We start from the raw sequence: 19335 nt of genomic DNA on the forward strand, positions 1-19335 counted from the left end.
ATTTACAATTCGTAAAGGTCTCTGTTCAATGGCGTGGCACAGCCTCTCTTCTTTCAGCCTTACTAGCGGGTTCTGGTGGGCTTTTCGAATATGCTCCTCTGCAGGGCCTTCAATTTCTTTGATGGCTGTGTATGGGCTGGAGCTGGGCTTTGACTCCACATACGCTAACCGTAGGCTGCTTTGCATTGATTTGGAGCACACGTGGCACGCACAAGCAAAAGCTCTCACGAAGAGCAGTCTTGATTCTTTGGGGCACGTATCCCACCTTTGTCGCCAGTTGTAGCGTCTTCCCCAGCCTGGGAGCATGCAAATGAACATGTCACACATGGAGATCTGTAACAGACGGCTTTATTCCTCAGCACATGATCACAAACTGTACGCATTGCGTCATAACTTTCATATCTACACCTTGAATACCTCCCAGCAGACTACGTAATACTTGTTCAGAAATGATGCGCACCAGAACCGCAGAGTCCTGGCGCGCATAATATCAAAGACACTCCAGAGGTCGCGCTTCCTCTGCTTCTTGGTGTGCCCTGCCCCTATATATCCCTCGTTCTTTTCGGTTCACTTGGAAGGCTTCCATCATTCGAATAAAATACTGCTTGGTGCTGCTGCCGAGGATCTTGCATGCTTGGCCTGCACATTCTAACCCATAAAATTAGCTAAAGTTAAATAAAATCATTGGTAGATAATGATGCGTTCAATTTTCTAAGGTCAAAACGTACGACTACAAGGGATGAATGCAGACACAAACTGCACATTCCATTCACTGCATTACTTGAATGTGATTATTTTGCAGTTGCTTGAAGATACCTCTGGGTGGCAGCAAAAGCCAAAAGATCAGTTCAACTGTTGCTTTGCATGCAGATCCTGAGCACGGGCGCTGTCAGGCCAACACTAGATGCATTGCGTGACCTCAGGAGTAGACAAGGATTACACTAATCCTTAAAACCAATCCGGGAGCTCTCCGAGGTCACCGCGCAGTGTCTGCGACGTTGACCTCTAACTCGGAACCGAGTCCTTATTTTATTTTCCTGTAGGCCAGAGGATTTGGATGCGGAGCGCATGAACACTAATTCCTCACAATGCCAGTAGCAGAGGTGGAAGTGACTTTATGGTAAACTACCGCTCGTCATTACAGGCAATATTTACTACCAGTTCCTAAAAGCTATCAGTCCAAATGTGAAAGGAAAAAAACATTCAGGGAACAGAGATCTACCACATGTTTATTGAAAAAAAGGGCAAGTAGCAAAAATATTTTAAGTGTTCATTTATAGTGTCAACATACCAATGCTTCTCCGTCTGATTGCTAATTTAATTTCATTTTTAATCTTCGTTAATATATTTCCCTAATGCGGCGAATGGAGGAGAGAACACGCAATTAAACTGAAACTCGAGAGTCGCTAACAAGAAGGCGCCTCGCTCTTTTCCTAGGAAGAATGTGAAATGTCCATGAGCGGAGATACCGTGGGTGGGGCATGGTAGAAAGCCGACCACAAAATCGGAGGTTTCTCCCTTGGATATGCTGACTTCAAATCAAGGCTATGATTACTTGCACAGGTAGACTGAAGCTACAGAGTGTTCAGGTGCAAGAATCCAAAGGCTTTTTGTCATAGTATTGTAGGAAGACATAAAAATGGTTCTACACTGAGGGGCAGATTTACAAGCCCCTTGCGCCTCTTTTACACCGCCGTTGCAGCGGCGCAAAAGATGCGCCATGGTGCAGGGTATTTACAACGTGACGCATCTCCCAGATGCGTCACGTTGTAAAGCCCTGCGCCAGAAGGAGGCGCTTCATCGCAGGGGGGGGCGTTCCGGCGCCGGAATGCCTCCCAAAAATGGCTGCGTGAAATCTACAAGATTTCACTCAGTCACTTTTGGGCCCATGCTGCGTCAAAACCCTGCGCCTTCTTGAAGCAGGCATAAGGATTGACGCAGCATTGTGGAGATAGAGCCCCCCAAGCCTTGCTGGAGCTGCGTCGCGCTTGCGACGCAACTCCAGCAATGCGCCACTTTTACGGCACAGATGCGTGACGCATCTGTGCCGTTTTTGCCCCATGGTGCGCCGCATTGTAAATGAGGCGCATCCAGGGTGGCGGAGCTGCAGCGCACAATTACTGGCGCATCCCTGCTTATATGCAGGGATGCGCCGGTAATTGTAAATCTGCCCTCTAGTACCCACCCTCATATACATTGTGGGGCTAAGATTACACATACATCAACTAATCAGAAAGGCAGTCTAGCAACACACCACTCCAATTCCTCTGGCAGAAAATCTTCCCCAAACCACAATCTTGCTGTTCTACCACGAGTGGCAACCATACCAACCCACTGCCAGCACCGCAAGACACAGTTACACATGCCCATACCTAGTAACAAACACCCCACAAGTACTTAAAGAACGCACAATGCCCACAGTACTCATATAGCCTCACCCACAACAAATCCAAACACACACACCGTAGCCTTACAACTTCCCAAAAACAACACGCTAACTGAAAGACCGCAACACAAAACCTGAAACATTCAGTGCCACTTAATGGAGGAAATTAAAATGGAAGTGAAGGCTGCTAAATGGTTGATCACTAGGTTTCCTGGTTGCACTTTCCACCCAAACACCTCCACACCCCATTCAAACTACCAAACAGTGCAGCAGCTACAACACCACCACCTCTCACAAAATTCCCGCACTCTCACGTCTCAAACCTCAGAAGTGTCTTACACACCAGACCACATACCCTCCATTTCCACCTCAAGCTACAAACAAACTCCCCAGAGGTGTGAAGTCATAGGGGGTGCGAAAAAATCCAAGCACTTCACAAAGACCAAGTATAGCAAATCAGCAATGCCCATCCAGTAGGAGAGTGTCAAAGGTGTGGTATTTAGCCAGTGGTGCATTTTGGAGCACACTGTCATACATGTTTTACTAAAACTTGGTGTGGTAGGACACTATCATTTACAGGCAGTACAATTTCAATGGAAAAGACCATTACATTAGAACAGATATGCAGTTTTACTGATTAAACTATATAATACACAAACAATAATGCGTGGAAATCGGGTTTCACAGATATTTATCATTTGCGCATCACCAAGTAAAATGTCTTGATTTGTTTTGATTGTATTAAAATATTTGTTTCCATCACTCTTTAGAAATACAAAAAATGTGCTACATTGGTGCTTTCTTTACTGTTGATATATTTTGAAACATTTGTACAGTTCATTGCGAGGTATTGAAATTTTGTTTTGTTTTAGAAAAAACTGACATACCACATCTTTTCTTTTCACTCTCAAGTACCGGAACAACATTTTCAGATAGTTCACATTACAAAGTTAACTAACTTTGGATTCGGAGAAAGAGAAGTAAACATCAATCTTCAGGTTAAAAGAATAGGCAGCAATCTGTCAAAAGATACAGTAGCGGTCGGTGACCCTCAAACGTGGAGGGTCGTCAAGCCAGTGCCACACCCTGTAGCAGGCACTGTGATTAATCACAAAGCCTTTAGGCTCACATTCCAAGGCTCTCAATCATGGCTCGTTAACAGATTTTATAACGGGCCGTGACAGAGCTCTAGAATTAAGGCGGAAGGCAAAGCGGGTTTCTCACAGTGCCTGTCAGTCCGCCAAAAAATAAAATCTAAAAACGTACTTACCTACACTTTCTTGCTTCCTTGCCATCTTGAATCCTCCTGGAGCCTCAGTTAACTCTCTTCAAATCGCAATGCTGGTCTCATGCTGCAGGCTAGGAGCATGAGAGTAGTGCCAGGATTGGCTGGAGAGGGCTGCCTCAATGCTCCACCTGCTCTCCAACCCAGCTGTCTAAGACAGCTCGGTGGAGAGGTTTACACTATTCATGTCAGGCAGGCCATTGCAAGACAGCCGGCCAAAGAGACATGCGCAGTGTAAACTGGTGGAGTGAGCACCACTCCCCTGCTGCCAGTCAACAGCAGCCTGCCCCAAACATAGATCGGGCTGGGAGCAGTGAAAAATAAAATGGTCTGGGAGACTGGGGGGCAACGCTCCTCTGCCCTAATTGGAAATAGAATGACATTTGGCCTTTGTCTATGGCGGTACAGCAAATGTGACAAGGTAAAACCCAAATTTAAAGGCATCTTTACTGTTCATTCGCCTTCCAAACTTCAGTATGGGTGATTTAGAGGGTGTTGCAGCATCCCTTCTTCCAGCGCCTATGAAACTCCCCCAATCCACCCACACACACATTTCCTATGCCTTTGCTCCTCCTTTCTACACTATACCACAGCTCTTCAAAGCACAGTCACATCAAGAAGAAAGATTTGCAACCCCTAAAATGCTTGCTCTGTAAAGTAAGGCCGATGAACAAAAACGACTTCAGTATATTTGATCTACTTTGAGAAACCTCACCAGCACTCACCTTCATTACAGAAACGTGGCTAAGTGAAGACTCTGCACTCATATGCAGAAAGACATCCCACCTGAATTTGGCATCATCAACAAAAATCATATTGGCAAAATTTGAGGAGTCCTCACAGTCATCCACAGAACATCTCTAACAATAGCACACATTGAAAACTTCACCATGAGCACCTCTTGAAAGACCCCCGAGAAGCTGACTGTGCAGCACCCGAGGCACCCTTGATGCTGTGCTTTGGGGTTTGAGAAGCCCCACCACCGAGCAGCATTTGCACCAAAGATCAGCCCCCCAGCATCTCCACGATCTGCGTGGGGCTATTTTGCATTTTGCCACTCGACGCGCCTTCCCGGCCACTTGCCACATGGCTAGCGGCCATCTTGGTGACGCAACTTACAAACAACACTGCTGGTCTGGTTGCTCCAGACTGGCCCTCGCTCCCCTGAAAAGGAGCACCCGCTCTGACCTTGCTGGTCCGAGTGAGAAGCTTGCATCGTTTCCTGCATGGCTTGCATTAGCCAAGGCCTGTTTGCTCCGATCAAGAAGCCGACACCGCCATCAGCTAGAGCCTTCGTGGGACAGCTCGTGACCAATGCCTGGATATCCTCGACCTCTTCGTGTCCACGTGGCTGCAGAGACAATCTTCACCTCTTTACCTGTTTGCGCCCGACATTGCCTGGTTCCCTCCTGGTTCCATGGTAGTCACTGGCTAGTGACTTTGAACATTGTCCCCTCTGCTTTCAGGTCTTCACCTCTTCAGATCCACCCTTGGATCCACCGGAACTATCCACGTCGACCCGCCTGCAGCATCTTCATCTACAGGCTCCATAGACCAGCGCGACGAAACCCGACACACTTTGAGACATATGCACCCGCTTCCTGTGGGTGAGGTAACCCTGGCACTCCGGTGCTCCTGTGTAGTAATACATCTCTAGTGTCTAGGTTCCAAGTTGCTAGGTTCTAGGTCATCCGGAAGGTTTCCTTTGCAGTAACTTTGTAACTTTTACGCACCGTTGACTTTGCATTGGTGTATGCGTGTGCTTAAGCGCTGCACCCGAGTCCCGCGGGCCTTTCCCGACTTCATCACTGTTAGTCCCGAACAGCTCCAGCGATTCCCCAGGCCCTAAGCCTACTTCCTTTCCAACTAGTGACTCTTATACCACTATTTTAGTATATGGTTTAGGTGGCCCCTAGGGCTCATCCATATTGTGCAGCTTTTGTATATTTAAACTGTGTTTTGTTTTAACGCATTTGCTTCTGTGCTCATAAAGAGTATAGGGGATATTTGTAGTAAATAAATATATATATATATTTTCTATATATATATCTGTGTGGTGTCCTTTCATTTGGTATTCAAGGGGATTGTGTATGGTAAAACAGCTTGCTTCACATGCCTTTACAGAGTTTAGCCTAAGACTGCTTTGTCCACGCTACTAGGATAGCTGATCTATAAGGTTGACTTACAACCAATCATCATAAGGGTTGCTTGGCATGGTACAAGGTGATCACTAGAACTAGTGAGCATCATATACCAGGCCAACTTCTCACACAAATCACCCAGCAATGCAACCTTTAAAGATGTCTTGCAAGATGCCATGACAAATATGGCTCATTTGAACCATGGCAACTTATACATTCTAAGAGACCCTAACCTATGGGTTGACCAGAAGAATCTAACTACAACAGCTATCATGACCAAGCTTGAAGCTTGAGTCTTTCAAGGTCTGTTCTTAAAATGCCAAACCCTATTGGGTCATAACCTGACACGCCCCATGAATATTAATAACGTAGGCCGATAACTGTGACTCACGACAATTGAAGTTCATCACAGGGATGGTGACCTATCGAGGTCAGCAGACTACCATGTCTGTGATTGCTTTCTAATAAAAGCAAACTCTTTAATGAAGCCTGTTTTCCTTAGTGCAAAAGGGCTGCATTTTTCTTTGTTCAAGAGTTGACAGTGGTCTCCTGGATCACAGACTACTCCTCAGCAAACATTCTTTTACACTCACAAAGGTGAAGGGGTCTCAAAGGTAACCCTTTCCCTTTGCAAAAACATTATAATCTCCTGTAAGGTGCCTGTAACATATTAATATTTAGCGACTTGATTTTGTTCAGAAAATGTTGATACATAACATACCAATTCGGTATTTGGAAGTGATGCCTACAACACATCCCTTCCAGATACCAAATGCATATCCATTTGGAATTACATGTAGTAGACGGAAAACGTTTTCTGACTCCTAAAATGGGATTAGTACATCTGAGAAAGCATTTTAACCTTTGCAAACACCAAATGGGAGCATTTGTGTCTGTAAGCATGCTTAGTATGTTTACTGGCACATGCATCAAGCAAAATTCCCCTTGCAAAAATGGCGAATCGGTAAAATAGCCCGTAAGCGACCGCAAAACAACACTTTCCAATGCATCAACCCCAATATCGAAAATTCAAGATAATCGAAAAAAATGCCCCTGCAAATTTAGCAATAAGCAAATTAGCTATTATATAATAGAGAAAACTAAAACTGCTCCTGCAAATAATGAATCGTAACCCAATGCATCAAAACTCGCAAATAGCGATTTTCTTCAAAATCGCTATTTAGCAAGAGGGGAATCTCAACCAGGAGTTAAAGTTGAGAAAACACAAAAAAGAAAGGTTAAATCAATCTGAAACCCTTTAAAAATGCATCAGGAGACCCCGTAAGCCTTTCACAATGGCAGCCCTCTACGTGCATGCAAGGAGGATGAGGATAAACGCAGCAGCCCAGCGCAGGAGGAGGATACAGGAGAGGGTATTCCGAGTGCGCATAACATTGCTGGGGGGCAAAAACAATAAAGAAATATACGATAAGTACCATCTGAATCGTGCAATGATAATGCGCCTAATTGCAGATTTGGAACCCCTACTGCAGCACCAGACCCGTAGGACCAATGCCGTTTCTGCAAACGACCAGGTCCTATGTAGCCTACACCTACTGGCATCAGGCAGTTTCCAGGGGGTCGTAGCGGTAGCCGGAGGTGTATCCCAAAGAGCACTCTCACGCTTCTTCCAGAAATTCCTTGACGCCATGCCATGATGACAATGAGCCATACCCAAATCACCTTCCCTACAACCCCACAAGAGTTGAATCAGACCAAACTGGAGTACTACCTGGAGGCTCAATTCCAACATGTCATTGGATGCATTGACTGCACGCTTGTCCCAATCTGTCCCCCCTCAGCCAACGAGCACATCTTCCGAAACAGGAAGTCTTACCACTCCATCAATGTCCAAGTAGTGTGCAATGCTAAGCATATAATAACGGACATTATAGCACAATTTCTCAGAAGCCCACATGACTCGTATATATTCCGCCACAGTGGCATTCACAGGCGTCTGCTCGGCGGTGAATTTGGAGAGGGACACCTACTTGGTACATACATATACCTATTTGTTACATCATTATACCAAATGTGATTGCATTACTGCGGCTAACCCTGTGCTTCCCACCCTGTAGGTGATGGCGCATACGCCTTGCAAGAATACATCCTGACCCCGTACCTCAACCCAGCAACACCACAGGAACAGCGCTACAACACGGCACACATTAGCACAAGGAATGTGGTTGAAAGGACATTCAGGATACTAAAAAGTCGCTTCAGGATCCTTCATAAGAGTGGTGGAGCGTTACAGTACAACCCGAGACCTGCTACAGGATTGTGGCTTTATGTGCCATGCTGCACAACATTGCCACAAGAAGAGGCATACCCATTTAGATGGTCAAGAATGACAATGATAGTGACGATCAACCACACGCACAACACTGACAGGCACATGTGACAAACACAGCCGAAGGTCAGAGGAGACGTGCACACATCACACAACATAATTTCTGAGGTAGGTAAGAATGAGCCATAACAAGATATCGTTGAATGTGAATGTTTTGTCTGGGCTTCAGACAATGTGTTCAAGCTTCAGGAGTTTTAACCTATGATACTGCCCCTCCCATTGTTTTTGCTGTTTCCCGCTTTTTATATGGCATGTGGCGGAGAAGAACCCTTTTCTTTAGTATGAAATAATGTCCCATACTTACCCATACCTTTGTTCTTTGATAACTCATTGTTTAATAACTTTTTAATCTAACTGTATTTGTGGTTTTATTATTGTGCTTGTATATATTTTATTGCACTTTTATGGTCCTTCGACCGAAATAAAGTTATCAAATGAATGAATGTTTTATTAACATGAGCACATGTCAAGCAAAAGAATTATGTTTAGAAAATTATGTCAGTGATTGCATAGGTTGATTAAGTCAAAATAAACTAGTTAACAGCACTGAAGGGTAATGACTAGCACCTCTTGCCACGTACCCCCAGCCTCCTGTCGCATGACTCTGCAACGTCAGCCTGATGTGTGCCTGTGGATGTGGAGCTGCGCGAACTGCGCCTCCTGTTAGTGGTCACTGGCACATACACGCTACTCAGGCTCGATGCCTCCTCACTACCCTCTGCCCCTTCCAAGTTGCTGACAATCACAGTCCCAGACTGGAGGTGTTCCACAGCAGTGGTCACTTGGTCTAAGGCCCCTACAACATCCCCACAGAAATGGCCCAGATCAATCTGCAATGACTCGGAGCGCCTTGCCAATACTCCAGTGGTATTACTGAGCTTGGTGATGGCCCTTATATTAGCTGACTTACATAGCAAGCTCTGGCGATGCCTCCGACGCTTAGTGCGTTGTCCTGCAAGAACAGCATGGGTGAGCTTCTGTAGGCTCTGGTTTGTCTGTCGATTTCCCTCCGCAACAACTGTTGTTAGGTCACGCACACAGTCTGACATTGTGCTTATGTTTTTGGCCAGCTTGGAGATCTGCATGTTGATTGCGCACATGTGTCTCCCATGCAGGCGCTGCACACGTAGCATCTGTGACTCAACGCCTCATACATTTGGGGTCTGTTCAACGTCGGCCGCAATACGGGTCCTGAACCTGCGCTGGTGTCCTAGTCAGGCTTGTGCTGGTGTTGGAGCTGGTGAAGGGACACGCGGCTGGCTGGGGACTGTTGTGGGTGCTGGAGTCGGCTCTGATTCCATTTCTTGCAGTGCGGATACATGCACCCTGTGTTTTGGTGGTGGGGTGGTCTACATTCAGATCCACAGGAGTCTCTACATCCGTCTCTGCAGGTGTCTCAGAGATGATGAGCCGGTCACTGTCCTTGGAGTCTACCTGAGCTGCATCTGTGTGTGAAACAGTGCAGTGTTAGTCTTGTTTGGTCCTAAATCTGTTTCTCACATGGCTACTTTGTACTTAATAAATCACTGATTTAAACACACTGTCTGACATGAAGTATTGGTATGTTTTATTAAGCATTGATGATTATCCATGGCCACTTGGCTCACATGACTACAACTCCCATGATGCTTTTTGTGTATGAGGGAAAATGTGGAATGGACTTCTCCCCGCACACTGTGATTTGCCTGGAGGTATGTGCATGGATGTACAGTACGTAGAGTATTAGCGCTTGCATGCATCTTACCTTGTTGTGTACTTGCTGCGCCGGATGTGTCCAATTGGGTGACTCCCACAACTGCCTCGGGCTCGATCGTCCCCTTAACAAGGTCCTCCAGGGCTGTGTTTGCGGGTGCTTTCGATGGTCCCCCTCCTGTGCCACCTGCTTCCTTCACCTTTTCGGCTATGCGCTCCTTGGCACGTTTGCTGAGGTCTTACCAACTTTTCTTCAGATCATCAATGCTGTGGTGTGTGGCTCCCACAGCATTCACTTTCTCCTTGATGAACAGCCATATTTTGCACCTTTCTGCCTCTGACACCTTCAGGGACAACTTGCCAAACAGTTTGTCGTGGCTGCTGCTCACCCCCTCAATCAGGTGTTCGAGTTCCCTCTCAGAGAACTTCATCTTCCTCTTCCTGGGGGTGGCACTCTTCCCTGCAGCATTTTTGTCCATCCTGGCTATGTGAACTGTAGCTGGATTGTGAATCTGATGTGTCTCTGCTCAGCTTCAGTACTCTGCCTCCTCCTCTGAGCTCCTCAGGGCACTGAATGAAGCATGGACTGGATGACTTCCTGGTTGTAATGTTATCAGCCTGCTTCTAATGCGACCCGCTTTTTGCGAATTCGCAAATACCGAATTCGCTAATACCGATTTTGGTATTAGCGGACTCGCTATTTGCTAGTTTGTGGATTAGCGACTAGCAATTATGTATTCAATATTTTTTTAGCAATTTTTAAGGTATTGCTAACATTTACAGAATCTGTACATGCATCCCAGTTTGCGAGTTTTATTGTGATTCCTTATTTTTCTCTAATAAGGAGTCGCTTTAGTGATTTTTGATGCATGTGCACCTTAGACCCTAGTTCTTTCCCAACCGAGTTGAAAACCCCCTACATTAGATCACTCCTCAAAGAAAAACCTTGATTCATCCTATCCATCAAACTGCAGATTAATATCTAATGGCCAGTTTCTAGGAAAGACTTGTGAAAGATTAGTTTGTTTAACTTTCCATATTTACAAAAAAAATAACTTGATATCAGACCGGATTCGGATTCAGATCAGGCAGAGGCACAGAGTCAGCCATTATTTCCATTTGGGAGGACTTAAAACTCACAGTAGACAAAAACAGAGTGATCATGTTATTGCTTCTAGACCTGTCAGTAGCATACGACTCTGTCCACCATTCCATGCTACTACACGGACACTATAGTCTCCCAATATGTGAAAATACTTTTGAATTGGTTTGCCTCATATCCAGCCGGAGGTTTGGGTGGAGCATTGTTCCAAACTATATACCAGGGTTGGGGGTTCTGGCTGTGTAGACAGCCTTAGAGCTGATCAGAACACTTTTAACCCCTTCGCTGCGGCGGCTATTCCGCCGCAGCGCTAAGGTGGCGGGGAGGCCGCGCGGTGGGTCCATTCTGGTGACGGAACCGCTCCGTCACCAGCCATGGTTGAGCTGTGCTGATGACGGAGCAGTTCCGTCATGGCCCCGCCCGCTCAATAGAACGCCCAGCGCAGGCGCGGAATCCGCGCCACGCAGGCGCATCGGGCGGGCCATGACGAAACCTCTCTGTTATCAGCACAGCGCCACCACGGCTGATGACGGAGCGGTTCCGTCATCAGCACGGAAAAGGTTAACATTCTCTTTGCCACAAATACGACTGGCACTGCACTGGTTTTCAGTTTAGATGACACCTTGTCAGCAATCAACAGATTAAAGACAGGTAAAGCCCCCGGCCCTGATCAGATACCAGGCGATTTACATAAATCAGAACCAATGATATGGGCGCCGAATATAAATCTCTTGTCAAATTGTATATTAGCTGGTGGGGATATCCCCGTAACCTAGTGGGGAGCCGAGATGATCACTATACACAAAAAGGGAGATGTCTCCATCCCTTCCAATTATAGACTCATCAGCCTAATCGACAATTTACAAAAGATCTTTGCCAAACAAGTTCTGGATAAACTTCAAGTCTGGATAGATGATAATGTGATATTGTCCCAATATCAAGCATGTTTTCGATCTAAAATAAGCACGTGATCAGGCTTTCAGATTTACCCTATTAATATGGAAATATGTGCTACTAAAAAAACAGAAACTCTATGTAGCATTCGTTGATCTGAGAGCCGCATTTGATTTAGTACCGCATGAATTGCTATCGAAAAAAATGCTTGATTTAGGTGCTCCAGTTGATCTGGTAACCTTGATAGCTAGATTACACGAGGACAACTATGCCCAGGTGAGTTGGGGGAAAAGCGGTGAATTAACAGAGAGGATACCAATATAGCGCAGGGTGCGCCAGGGGTGTTTGCTTGCCCCACGCTGTTTTCTCTATTAATTATGTAGCGAGTAGATTGCTGGATTGCTGGAATGATTCTCCCACTATGAATGGCGCGAAAGTTCCAATCCTGCTCTTTGCAGATGATTCTTTACTTGTATCCACAATACCCATGTGCCTGCAAATTTGAGGGATACATTTTTAGGTTTCCTGCAGGGACAGAAATTTGGAACTTAACGTTCTCAAAATAAAAGATATGGTGTTTGGGAAAGTGAGGGGGAATTACGTGAGGTTAGGATTGCACGTGAACCTCTTGAGCGGGTAAAAACTTTGATTACCTTGGGATAAGATTAAGGGACTCACTTAGGTGGCAACAACAATTAGACAAGAGTTATCTTATCCTATGTCACAGGTCCAAATCAATATTGAGATTCCACAAACAGTCATATACTCAATCTTTAACTCCAGCACTGGAAGTCTACTGTGCTAAAGCTCAAAGTGGAGCTCTGTATGGAGCAGACATATGGGGCCACATTAATGTAAACAAACTAACAATCTGTGAAAATATTTTTGTCAGATCACTTATTTCGGTACCCAACACCACCCCATTGATTCCTTTGTTCTGTGATCTAGGGATGAAGAGAATAGGTGACATGGCCTCACTGAAACCCCTAATGTATTGGCTACACATGTGCACAACTTCCCAGCTCTCTGACTACTATAATTCTATGAGGGAGGTACTAATGACCAGTGGTGCCAAAAAGCTACAGTGTTTCGAACACATTGCAGGTTGGTGCAAATCGATGAATATGTTGGATCTATGGGAACACCCAGAGAAGGCAACTAGACGTGACCTACCAAGATTGAAAGCCAGGTATTGGGCGGTTGTGGGGAGAGCTATGCTACTAGATCAGCAAATGGCCATCTAACTACACAATTTTTAAATGTTAAGCCATGCCTGCAATTTGAACCTTTTCTGGATCAAATCACACCTCCACTTGCTAAAAGTTTATATGTTAGATTCAGATATGGAAACCTGCTCCTAGAGTTTCCCAGCAATGAGGCTGCTAGGTTATCACCAGATCTATGCCCTGCCTGCGTTAGAGCAAAAGATACTGAAGAACATGTACGTTTCTTTTGTGTTAAATACCAACTGATATGTAGGAGGTGGATAAGACCATTCTGCTTAAATCTTGGAGCCAGGCAATATCAGATTGCATACAGAATCTTAAAAACAGACACATCTGGGCCAATAGTTTTTGCCGTTAGTCGCTTTTTATTCTCCTTTTGGATTGCTCGACAGAAGTTTTTATCCTAGTTCGCATTGATTGTTAGTACCAGAAAAAAATGTTTTGTTTGACTGTGATATGTTGGCTAATGGAACTAATGCATTGTGTACTATATTCAAACTTCTTTTTAATACCTTTACATGTGGCGTGGCTTTTCAACTGGAAGGTTGTCAATCTGAAACTCGCCTTCTTATGTTTTTTAATATAATGTTTTTACTTCAGCCGCTTTTATTGCACATTTTAAATGTAGCCTCCGAGACTTATTCTTTTGGCTTATACTATAAATTGATGAATTTTTTACCTGTGTACACTTTGATGGTTTAAAATAAACCAACTGAATAAAGTTATTTCAAGATTACCTCGTACCTCAAAGACAGTCAAAACCTACCACCGTTCACATCAGCACCTCACAAACAACACTGTGGTGTCCCTCAGGGGTTCATCATCTCTCTGTTATTCAATATCTCCCTAACCCCCTTACTGGACCGGATTAGATCATTCAACTTCTCCTATTACAGCCATGCAGATGATACACAAATCATGTGTATGGCCCAGAAGATCTCTACAAATCAAAACTTGACACCTGACAAAAGCCTTCGTGCAATAAATGTATGTAGTAAACGCCTAAAGCCAAACACTGCAAAGGCAAAGATCATGGGAAATACAATGCACATTAAATGCAAAAAAACTGTCTACCTCCATAAGCGCAATAAACACAAAGCCCCCCCTCCCCCAACATCATCAATAGAAGTCAGATTCCTTGGGTTAACTGTGGATTCATAACCATCCTTGATAACATATGTCAACAAGGTCACAGCGAGCACCTTCTATACACTAAAAACACTGTGATTAATCTTCCTATGTCTTGGATACCAGTCAAACCTACAAGCTATCCTCACTCTCGTAATCTCCAAGCTTGACTTTGCTAAAAGTATATTTATTGGTACTCCCATCTTCTGTCAGACTCCTTCTTAACCTCCACCAGAAGGATGCATGCCTCCAGTCCTGCAATCATCCCACTGGCTGCCCAGCACTAGAAGAACAACGTTCAAGGCACACTGTATCATCCATAGGTCCACCTAAGAAAAAGAGCCACAATAGCTACAGGTTAAACTGAAGCAATACAAACAAAATAGAATGCTGCGCTCCAAGTATGTATTTTTGTATGTGTGTAGGTATATGGTATTTCTATGGAGTGAATCTATCCAAAAGGCAGGGGAGCACTGTGCCTGATTAAAGGCGAGCTTAAAGTTGGTGAGTAATCAGAGAGGAAGTTGAGTTGTGGGTGGTTGATGCATTGTGATGTAGTGTTCTTTAAAGAGGTGAGTTATTTTATGTTATGTTATGCTATGTTGATTTGTTGAGCACACTTGCCACCCGTGAGGGTATCCAGGTGCTTGAGCAGGTGTATAGGTCATGTAGTAGTGAGTCGTCCAGAAGAGATCTGCTGGGTTAGTTGATGAGCCAGATCTACAGCTTCTTGCTTAAGTTGAGTAGTGAGAATGAGCTACTGATGTATTGGGGGGTTATTTCAAGGTCTTGGCAGCGATGCAGGAGAAGGTGCGACCTCCGGCTCTGCTTCTGTGAATTTGTGGGATCTGTGTGAGAGAAAGAGACATTCATCACAGTTGTCTGTTGGGTTGCTAGAAGTATAGGCAGTGATTGAGGTAGACAGATCCAATATGCTATGGGACTTGAATGCATGGGTGAGAAGTTTGAATAATTAACAAACAGAGGGGGGAGAGAGAGAAAGGAAATCAGAATGGATTCGTTCTCCCTAGGCATATGTAAATAAACAATTAGAATCCACTCCTTGAGTTTTAGGTGTGTCCTCCACAGTGGGGAACACCTTTCTTGTTTTTATGTCCCCTCACACACCAACAGGCCCCTTGGTGTCATGCTTCATCATCGGGGTCATCGTACCCCTCTACGGGGCACGGCGTGCTGCGACCTACGGATACGCTGGAGCACTTGATAGACTATGCGTGGTGTGGATGAGGATGTTTTTATGTGTGAGTGTATAGTGGGGTATAGAAAATAGTGAAGGTTAAAAAGAACCTGGCTCGTGGGGTGACTAAAGAATATTTAATAAGCCCCCGGGCTGGTGCTGTTAAAATAAAAGGTGGGAGGTTACTACGCTGGCAATGTGGGTTACCTCCTCTCTGTGTGCGTCGACATGTTTCAGTGCAAAAAACACCTTCTTCAGGACGGGGTACACAAATCCCCACCTTACTCACGTTTCTCTAACTCATACCAGAATTTCTAATAAAAGTGAGAAAAAAATAGTGCAGGTAGAAACAATGTACCTAGCAAAAACGTTGTCTGTTGGTCAACCTATAAAGGGAAGAAGACAATTTTTTTTTCTGGTAGCCTACTTCTCCACATCCATGGATAAAATGACCAGTGGCTACAGGTGACAGATTATAGTTGCAAAAATGTGCCTATAGTGGGATAAAAAGTTTATAAAAGAACACACTAGACTCACTGACATAAAACATAAATACACACACTTTATAAAGAAAACTTAGTTCTGGTGTTTGAACTTGTTTTCTGAGCGTAACACCATAGATAGTGAACAGATGAGAGCAAGATTGTTTTATGCCCCAGTAAAGAAAAGAGGAAACGTTTCATGTTTTTACATATTTACAACATACTGTTTTGGAGTTGGCGAGATTGCCTCATGAGCCAAACGTCAGGATCTGGTGTGCTAACTAGCACCTGTTTGGGAAAGAATGAAATATTCAAAACCTTACTTTACTTACACTAACGTAGTGGTGACACTGGTCGCGGTCCTTAGACCTTGTTTACTCACGATTTCTGCAAGGAAATTACTCCCGATCGATCCCTTCGTGGCTCCGATGATAATGCCAGAAGTCTCGAGGTCGGGTTTTTATACCTCTTTTCGCGGTAGAATTAATTGTATAATTGAATGATTGAGGTTTCCTTATGCTCATATAAGGTCTTTGTCGGTTCTGCTCGCGATCGGCGGAGGAAGCGTGTTTAGATCTCGCATGTGCCTATGTGCGCGTTTGTTCCTTTTTTGTGCGCATGCGCTTATGTGAACGTTTTTGTTTTCATTACGCACATGCGCTATCCTGCGCGTCTATTCCGTGTGACGAGTGTTTATCCTGTCAATGTTGTTGGCTTCGTTTCCTTGCAAAGGCGCTTAGGAGGCCTTATTTATAGAAGTGCGCATCTTTTAAGATGTTGATACTACACTCCTGGTTGTAAGCACATTCAATGGGCCCTCTTCTTAAATAATAGGACGGAAATCTTCCAAAGTTTAGGGCATATTGTTGAGTGGCAAGGTAGACATCTGGGCAGTTACTCCTCGTGGGAGCGAAAAGGAAAGTTTTGCAGATATCTGATAGGGGTTATTTTGCACATGCAGATTGTATTTGTAGAACCACAAGTACTCCTCGTGGGGAAGGTAGGTGATCTACTAAGGGAACATCTACGTCAGCTGACCCCAGGGGATATTATCATTCAGGCCTACTGTGCTGGTCCCATGTCTGAAAACCCAGCTCTGCTCTTTCATGACACCAAGGGGCCTGTTGGTGTGTGAGGGGACCTAAAAACAAGAAAGGTGTTCCCCACTGTGGAGGACACACCTAAAACTCAAGGAGTGGATTCTAATTGTTTATTTACTTTTAGAAGTTTGAATAGGCAGAGTTTGTGTATGAGGCGCCAGTGGAGCTGTCTGAGGTGAGGCGAGATGTGGGTGCCACGATCGAAACAGAGGATGAGCCTTGTGGCGGTGTTCTGAATGGTCTGGAGTCTCTGTGTGAGATGGTTTGGGATTCCCGGGTAGAGTGAGTTGCCATTATCGAGCCTGCTTGTGATGAGAGCTTGAGCCATGGTGTGTCTCGTGTTTTGGGGTAGCCACTTGAAGATCTTATGTTGCATTCGAAGGATGAGGAAGCAAGAGGGGGTGATGGCGTTTACTTGGGATGCCATTGTGCATTTATTAACTAGGATGATGTCTAGGTTTCTGGCTTGTTCTGATAGGATTCGAGCGGTTGATTCCACTGGCCGCCAGGAGGAGTCCCATTGTGAACTCTAGTTTCTGGTGATCACAGCTTCTGTCTTGTCTATGTTGAGCTTTTGGTAGCTCTTTTTCATCCAGTCAGCCATGCTGGTCATGCAGTTTGTGAAGTTGTTTCTCGTGGTGTTGGCGTTATCTGTCATGAATTGGATGAGTGGCGTTTCACCAGCGTAGGAAATTATGTTGATTCCATGGGCTCTGTTGAGTCTTCAACTCTTTTCTACATTGGCGTTGAGGAGATCCTGATGGATACAGGGATGTTGTTCCAGATCGTGGGTGCGTAGATGGAATATGCCTATTGTATTATTTTTCTTTTTTATACCTCTTAGTGTGCAGTATGATGGTGTCCTGGCTGTGCCACAGATCACCATACCACTTTACCATTAGAAATCCATAGGGGTCACCATTTTCTAGGTACAAGTCACCAAGCTCTGTAACTCATTATCAGCCAAGACTGGAAGCATTCAGTAACGTTTATACTTCAGAAGAGAGGGGACAATGCAGATATTTCCAAGATAACTACATCATCCCACAACTTTGGGATGGAACCTCAAAGAACTATTGTTCCTTCAACGTAAAATCTACAGTCTCCAATCCACTCCACAGATAAGAAATAGCCTAACCGGTACAAAACTTTCTATGTATTGGAAAGTTATGAAAGGATGGCCTATGCCTAGCCTGGATATTATTTAGTAATATATAATGCCTTGGCCTGCACTAATACTAATACTATAACACTCAGAGGCTGTGCGGCCAATTGTAGTTCTAACAGACTGCTTAATAATTCCCTCACACCATTTGACCCTCTTACACTCACATAAGACAGAACCCCTCTGGCTCATAACTATCACCAAGTACTGATCCATTCCGCAGCAATACACCTCCCATCAGCTGAACAGGCATGAAATAATTGAAAAGATCTGACAAATACTGCTCCCCAATGGAGGACTCCAATTTAGTCCACCATTGCAGCTCCCAACCAGCTCCACACTATGACTACTTATTGATATCTCACAATGACTGCAGCCCTGCCAAGTACCATGCATCAGGGATTAGACTAACACTGTTGAGAGATGGTGTCTGCATCACCGCACTGAAATGCATTGGTCACACATATTAAAGCTCCCAGAGGACTGACGAAGCTCTCCATATATATTATAGTAAACAAAAGCAGCCACTGCCAGCACGCTGCACTGCTGGATGCCCAGCACCACAATTATGAGCTCACAGTGTCAATTGGGTTGGGAAGGGTGAGTCTTACTATGGGCTAAAAGAAGTCTCAGGTCTGTTAACACTGTAATATTATTATTGTCAAAATGAAGGAGAAATTATAAAGAGCAATAAAAATACTGTAACATTGCACCAGTAATGTGGCATTTACAGTGATTCACTCAATAAACAAATTCACACCAGGCTCAGCCTTTGTGAGCCAAAAGGTCAACATGCACCAGAAAACAACATAATAACAAGCATTGGCAGAGCCATTAAGTCTCACCTATGCGAGAGCTATTTACTGTGGCAAAGTGCTTTAGCCATGTTATACACCAGTGTGGCTACTGTTCAGCATGGTCAAAAGTTTGTAGTTTGGAGTGAGGTGGGTAGATTGGAGTGGGGTAGATTGGGATACAGTGGAATGGGGTAGATTGGGGTAGACTGGAGCAGAGAAGATTGGCGTAGAGTGGAGTGGGGGTAGAGTTGGGTAGAATGGGAGTTTGTGTGGATTGGGATAGATGGGAGTGGGGTGGATTGGAGTTGGATAGATTGGAGTCGAGTCTGGTTTGGAGAGGAGTGAGATAGATTGAGGAAGAGTGGAGTGGGGTAGGATGGAGTGTAGTG

The sequence above is a fragment of the Lissotriton vulgaris genome, chromosome 1_1 (assembly GCF_964263255.1).
Source record: "Lissotriton vulgaris chromosome 1_1, aLisVul1.2, whole genome shotgun sequence".
In the NCBI taxonomy this organism is placed as follows: domain Eukaryota; kingdom Metazoa; phylum Chordata; class Amphibia; order Caudata; family Salamandridae; genus Lissotriton; species Lissotriton vulgaris.